Consider the following 6,489-nt stretch of genomic DNA (forward strand, 5'->3'; position numbering starts at 1 on the left):
ATATAAGAAAATCTTTTCTACTGTCAAGGTGGTCACACACTGGAACTGGCTGCCCAGAAAGGCTGTGGAGTCACCATCCTTGGAGATACTGTAAACCCAACTGGACGCAGTCCCAGGCAACCTGCTGTAGCTGACCCTTGTTAAGATAATTTGCAACTGGCCCATGCCAACTAAGGAATGAGGCTAGGATGCAAAGCATAGAATTACAAGAGTAATTCTTTTATTCATGTGCATGAGGTGTCCCATTCAAATTGGGGCACCTGAACGTGGTTGTACAAGTGTTTCAAGTGTTCAGGTGCAACACAATTTGACTAATTGCTACTTAACAAACACACATTACTGTTTACTAATCATAGTAAAACTTTGCAGAGCAACTATGTTTCTATGGTGTCATCATCCACCTGCTTCTCTATTGATCAGACAGCCCTGGAGTAGGTCTTGCTATAGTTACTTATCTATGATGACAGACAATGGGACGGTTTCAAAGATGTGTTAGAGGGGCTAGGATGCTGGTGTCATCTTGGTTGTCCAGGGGTATCTTTTATCCTTCATGGACAGCTTTTAAGATTCTGAGAAGCAAAGTCCTTATCTCAGGGGCTAGGCTGTCCTCCTCCTTATGATGAGCTGGTGTCCTTTATCTTGCTTGCTGAAGCATGGCTATTCAGTATACAATGTAAACTAAAATTTTTTTTAAAGAAAGTTAATACAATTTTGTACTATAAAGATTAATTGGTATAATAGTTAGGGAATGAGATTTTCCTAACACCCTGCTTTGAGCACGAGCTGGACTAGATGATCTCCAGAGGTGCTTTCCAATCTCAGCCATGCTGTGATTCTGTGAGCCCAGGGAAGGACATGATCAGTAGATAGTTCTCAGAAAAAATGACACTAGCAGTTATAACACAGTGAGTTCATGTTAATATAAAGAAAATGTATGCTTCCATTAACCACCCCCTTAAAACATGTATGGCCAGCTAAGCTAGATATGAAGGCAAAATACAAGCACAGCACTGTGCACGTACCTCCAAGCTTTATCTGTAGAAAGCTGAACCTTGAAAAGGAAAGAGCTCATTGTTTTATAATCTCAAGTTAAAAAACTTTTTTGTTTTAAGTAGCTTAATTCTTTTTTATTTCTTTTTGCCTTACTCAGATAAAATACAATCACATATTTCCTATGAACTTTCTTCAGTGTTAGCATAATTCCTTTGAAAATCTGTCACCACACTGCTATCAATGCATCTCTATCATACATCTTTCTGGAAGCTAGAGGGCAATGGCTTCCCACAGGAGATGGCAGGATGTTCTGGGTAACTATGCTTGGGACAGGGAGGAGAAAGGGAAAGGAGTTAATACTAGCAAACACTAACTTTTTCTGACAGACATGTGAAGTAAGTGTGTCCCAGATTACTTGTACATTTGAAGGGGGACTGATTCCTCAATCCTGCCTCCTTTAAGAAGCTTCCTGATTTATAACATCTACTTTCTAGGTAGCTAAATGGCTGTGACAAGAATATTTTTGCAGCCAACCGAAGATTTTTTTTTAATACCATTGTATTAGAATGCCCTTGAACAGTAAGTAAGTCATGCTGTATTTTTGAGTATATTTTCTACTCACACATGAAAAACTGCAGAATGTTGTTCATAAGCATCTCTTAAAAACATCAAAGTGCAGGATCCAATCTTTATCACTGGCTGACAATCTAACAGTCCATGTCAGTCTATACAGAAATTTTTGGTCAACAAGTAGTTCCTCATAAAGGGGAATTACTGAGTGCATGAAATGAGCCTAGCTCCTACACAGTAGAAGCCCTGCTCCCTCACTGCTTTTCTGTGGAGGCCGTAAGGCTTTTCTAGAGAGGCACAGAACTGCAGCAGAAGTTTCCAAACACTTCACAGACAGATATAAACGGATCACATTGTAAGCAATGAAACTGATGCAGCCTCGGGATAGAAAGTGACAGCTGTGCTGTGTGGTTAAAATAATGAGGAAAAAAGCAAAGGATCATTTCTTGATTAGAATCTGTGGTAAATAAACAATAGGCAAGGCGCATAGAAGACAAATAAAAGATTAGACATCTAAGGAGTCTGTTCAAGTATAAATTTGCATCACAGTTCAGTTAAACATGCAATGCAAATACCAGCGTGTTGGAAATCCTGCTCCACCTAAAAAGATAATATGTATGTATCTCTTCAGGCTATGTGCTGCGTTCCAGGGCAAAGTACAAAGCTGCTGGTCACAGTGGATCTCATAACTCAGATACAATTTAATGTAGAAATATTAGGGCAGGGCTTCCGAACTAGAGCACCTCGGTACAACAGCATACCCCAACCAAAAATGAACACATGTTCTTTTTTAGAAAAGTACTGTCTAATGTCAACACTGAGATTTTCACCAAGGTACATCTTTTGTATTTCCTGTAGTTCTAAAAAGTACCTCCTATATAGCTTTTTTCCATCTTAATAGTAAATGGATAAGGTTGTTTTGCTAAGTGAAAACAAAAGCTTACCCGGGGCAAAACCAAAATTGTGTTGGATGTCATTCATATGTTTTCCTTACAGCTACAGTTTCCTCTTTAACTTCACCTTGCTGATTTTTTATATTTATCAAATCATATTCAATTTAAAACCTGGCTTTCAAGCACTTTCCAAGTCCTTTAAGCCTGTCATGCTTAGTCCCATCCACAAGTTGTGTCTAAAATTGCAGAACATTCCAATTACATTCAAATATTCCAGATCACTATTCTAAGGAGCAAGCTAGGGCAGTTAGAAAACTGGATTCCATTTGAAATTCCTTTCAAGTGTGTCTGAAAGATACAGGCAAGTCAGGAAAGCCTTTGAGAAGCAACATAAATGAGAAAAAAAGGTTTAGAAAAGGCCTAAAATAATGTTTTGTCTTGGTGGGAAAAGATACCACGAAAGATGAAATAAGTCTTCTAGTATGTAGAAAAAGTTCTTCTAACAAAAGGGGCTGTGATCACTCCTCCATCTCTAATAAGGCAAGGAAAAGGAAAGACCTACTTAGTATATATAGGAGGGCAACAAAGCTGGTAAAAGGGCTGGAAGGAATGTCCTATGAGGAGCAGCTAAGGACTTTGGGCTTGTCTAGTTTGGAGAAAAGGATGTTGAGGGGCAACCTCATTGCTCTCTACAGCTTCCTGAGGAGGGGAAGTGGAGAGGGAGGTGCTGATCTCTTCTCCCTGGGATCCAGTGACAGGAAGCTTGGGAATGGTTCAGAGCTGTGTCAGGGGAGGTTTAGACTGGACATTAGGAAGCATTTCTTTACAGAGAGGGTGGTCGAACACTGCAGCAGGCTTCCTAGAGAGGTGGTCGAAGTCCCAAGCCTGTCAGTGTTTAAAAGGCATTTGGACAATGCCCTTAACAACGTGCTTATACTTGGTCAGCCCTGAACTGGCCAGGTAGTTGGACTAGATGATCATTGTAGGTCCCTTCCAACTGAAAAAATAGTCTATTCTAGCCTATTCTAGATCAAATAGGTTGGGTTGTCTCAGAGGTCTGCAGGTTCATTCCTGAGAGACACCTGGTAGCCTGGCTTCCTCCAATCCTCTGACTCCCCAAGTGCCTTGTATAATATAAGTGCAAGGTATAATTTTATAACAAAATGCATAAACAAAGAGGGAAATTGTGAGGGTGAGAAGGGAGCTGTGTATTTCCTAGAGAAGCAGCTAACCAGGTAACAGCAGTGTTTCAGATTACAATGTCCAAGCCTTTTAAGCAGCCAGTTACCTTACAAAAAATAACAGCAAAGAACAAGGCAAGTTAGGAGCAATCAGAGCCATTTTGCAATTACCTGTTAGAGCCTTCCCATACTTTGACTGACGTTGCAGAACACAAAAGAATATGCATAACAATTTCAGCTGTTGTTTGTGTAGATTTTGGTAGCCTGCAAATGCACATGTCCATACAATATGTGGTTTTACAGCACCTTCCACTGGAATGGTCTGACCTGCACTAGTAAGAAGCTCAAGCAACCTCACAGAAAGCTGACCAGATCTGATCTGTCCATAGAGTAAGCTGAAACATAACAGAGTGCTTCAGTTCCTTGGGCCAGCTCACCACACAATCATACAGTGCAAGAGAAGAGGCCAGAACTCGGGGAAGGATGATACTGCTTCAAAGCCCACTGAGATCACAAGCTGCTGGGGAATGTCAGGTTAAGAGCCATCTGTTAAATGTTGGTGCAGGGAGCGAATGGTTGTCACATCAGCCCATACAACACAGCTCAGGGAAACACAGCACCACACCATATAATCAGGAAACAGCCAGCAATTTAAGAAAATGAAACTAACACCCACAGAGTGGCTCAACAGATAACTGGCCTGCAATAATCAAAGGAGTGCAGCTGCTCTTTACATGAGCACTAAGATTATGTAGATACAGGCTTATGCCTGCAGAGATTCCCTCAGGCTGTGAGCTCATCAGAGCGCACAACCGAGCAAAGCTGGTGTGAGTCCCACTCTGAACATCAGTTCTGTTGGCTGATAAACCAAGAACTACATGGAAATGATCTATGCTGACCTGCCTGCTGCTCCTAAAAGACTAGCAGGTCCTGCTCTCTCTGGACTGGTTGCTATTAGCTTGCAAGGCTCATCCCCAGGGAAAAGGATCATATGCCTTTCACTCAACTTTCCCTGTTCAGCAACTGAGAATTTAAGTAAACACCAGGGAACGTACCTTCCTGTGGGCCAGTGGCAGCAGGCAGAAAAACATGAAGAATACAATGCAGTGATCACTGTATATGTATTTGTGGGTGTTTCTGATTGGTATTTGTCATTTCATTTCCTTTCTTTAAAGAGAAGCCTCAGGAAGCACAACCCTAGAAGGGAAGAAAGTAGCATGCAGGAGGTTTCAAGAAAGAACTTAAGGGACGATGATGGGCAAACAGAGGAAATGATGAGAGAGATGGCCAGTCACATCAGCATCAGGAAAATACAGGCCTACGTGACTAGTAAGTCTTCTTAAAGAAAAGTTGAGAGGCTATTGCCAGAGTAGACACAGAAGTGATTTGCCTCTGAAAATAAAAAGCTCTGGAGGCTTCTGTGTGACCTCCACACCTGAAAAATAGATACTGGAACAGATAAATATCAGTAGGTCAGCAAGGAGAAACAACATGAGAAATGGGTGCGTAGAAACTTAGGGAACAGAGCTGAATTAGAAAAAAAGGGAAAAAAAGGAAGAAGAAACAAGTTTTGTAAAAGACCATGCAAATGTTTTTTTCACTAATAACTCAAGGAGCTGGCTGGATTATTGCAAGTGTTGGTGCACAATGTGATAGGAGGAATTATTAAGGTAACAGAAATACAGTGAGGTAATAATCATTGAATATATGTGTCAAAAGATAAAGGTTGAAATGGCAGAATAATATTGTACATATAATGATTTGACAAATACAAAGAAATTAGAGGAAATAGCAGGAATCAAAATAACTCTGGAAGCTCTTATAACTGGAAACTTGACAACTGCTGGCAGTCTGATCTACAGATCATGCTGGATGTGAACAGTGATCTCTAATTTCAATAGGCAAAGAAAATGCAGAAGGAATGGTGTCATTACGGGAACTTCTAATACATCTTAGAGAACAAATCCTATGAGTTGCAGCAGGGGACAGGATTTCAGTGCTGAGTTTCCATACCAGTCACTGAGAAACAAGATAGTATCTTTGACTCAGTTTTGCTGAATAATGAGACTACAGGGTAAGACCTGATGTGCAATAAGAATTTTTATTTTAATAAATAGTGAATTGATTCTAGAAGAGTTGATTTTATGCTGGAGAACCACATCAACAAACTTCATGCTTAAATGTCTGCCAATGGCATCTGAAGGGAAAAAACTTGTGGGAAAGGGATGCTGCTGATGGCCAAATTGGCAAGACGTACCATACCAAAACAGCAGACATGGTTAATGGAAATAGCTAACACCAAAAAAACCCCAAACCCTAAACCTTGTGAAAACAATAGATGAACAACTTAGTCAAAGCACAGAGAGCAGAGCAGCTAAAGAGGAGTCTGTCTCACAAGACTGATAGGATCGAACCTGACTAGTGGTAATGATAGATGAGAAAACACAGCTAGCTAGGTATACCAACAATGACCTGGTTAATATGAGGATACATTGTTGGCACAGCCTCCCAGCCAGCAGCCTCAAGCATGGGGTAGGTAACTTGGAACACCAGGCAAGTCCCCCTAACTTGCAGCAGAGCTGTGACTCTGTTAACTGCGATGAAGCTGGGGAAACTCAACAGCCCTTCTGGGGCAGCAGCTCAATTTGGGCATTGCTTGGATTCCTACAAATGAGAAGTAACCAGCTGCCTCAGCAAGCACACACAGCTACAGGGAGAAAACTGATGATCTCCAGGGAAGCAGGCTATACCTCCATAAACAAAGGCACCTGCCAGAGAAAGCAGCCACTCTTTCCCAAGCAAAAGGGTGCAGCAATGGTTCACATCCACAGTGCTCAGGGCCAGCAGCATCT

The sequence above is a fragment of the Aquila chrysaetos genome, chromosome 3 (assembly GCF_900496995.4).
Source record: "Aquila chrysaetos chrysaetos chromosome 3, bAquChr1.4, whole genome shotgun sequence".
NCBI lineage: Eukaryota > Metazoa > Chordata > Aves > Accipitriformes > Accipitridae > Aquila > Aquila chrysaetos.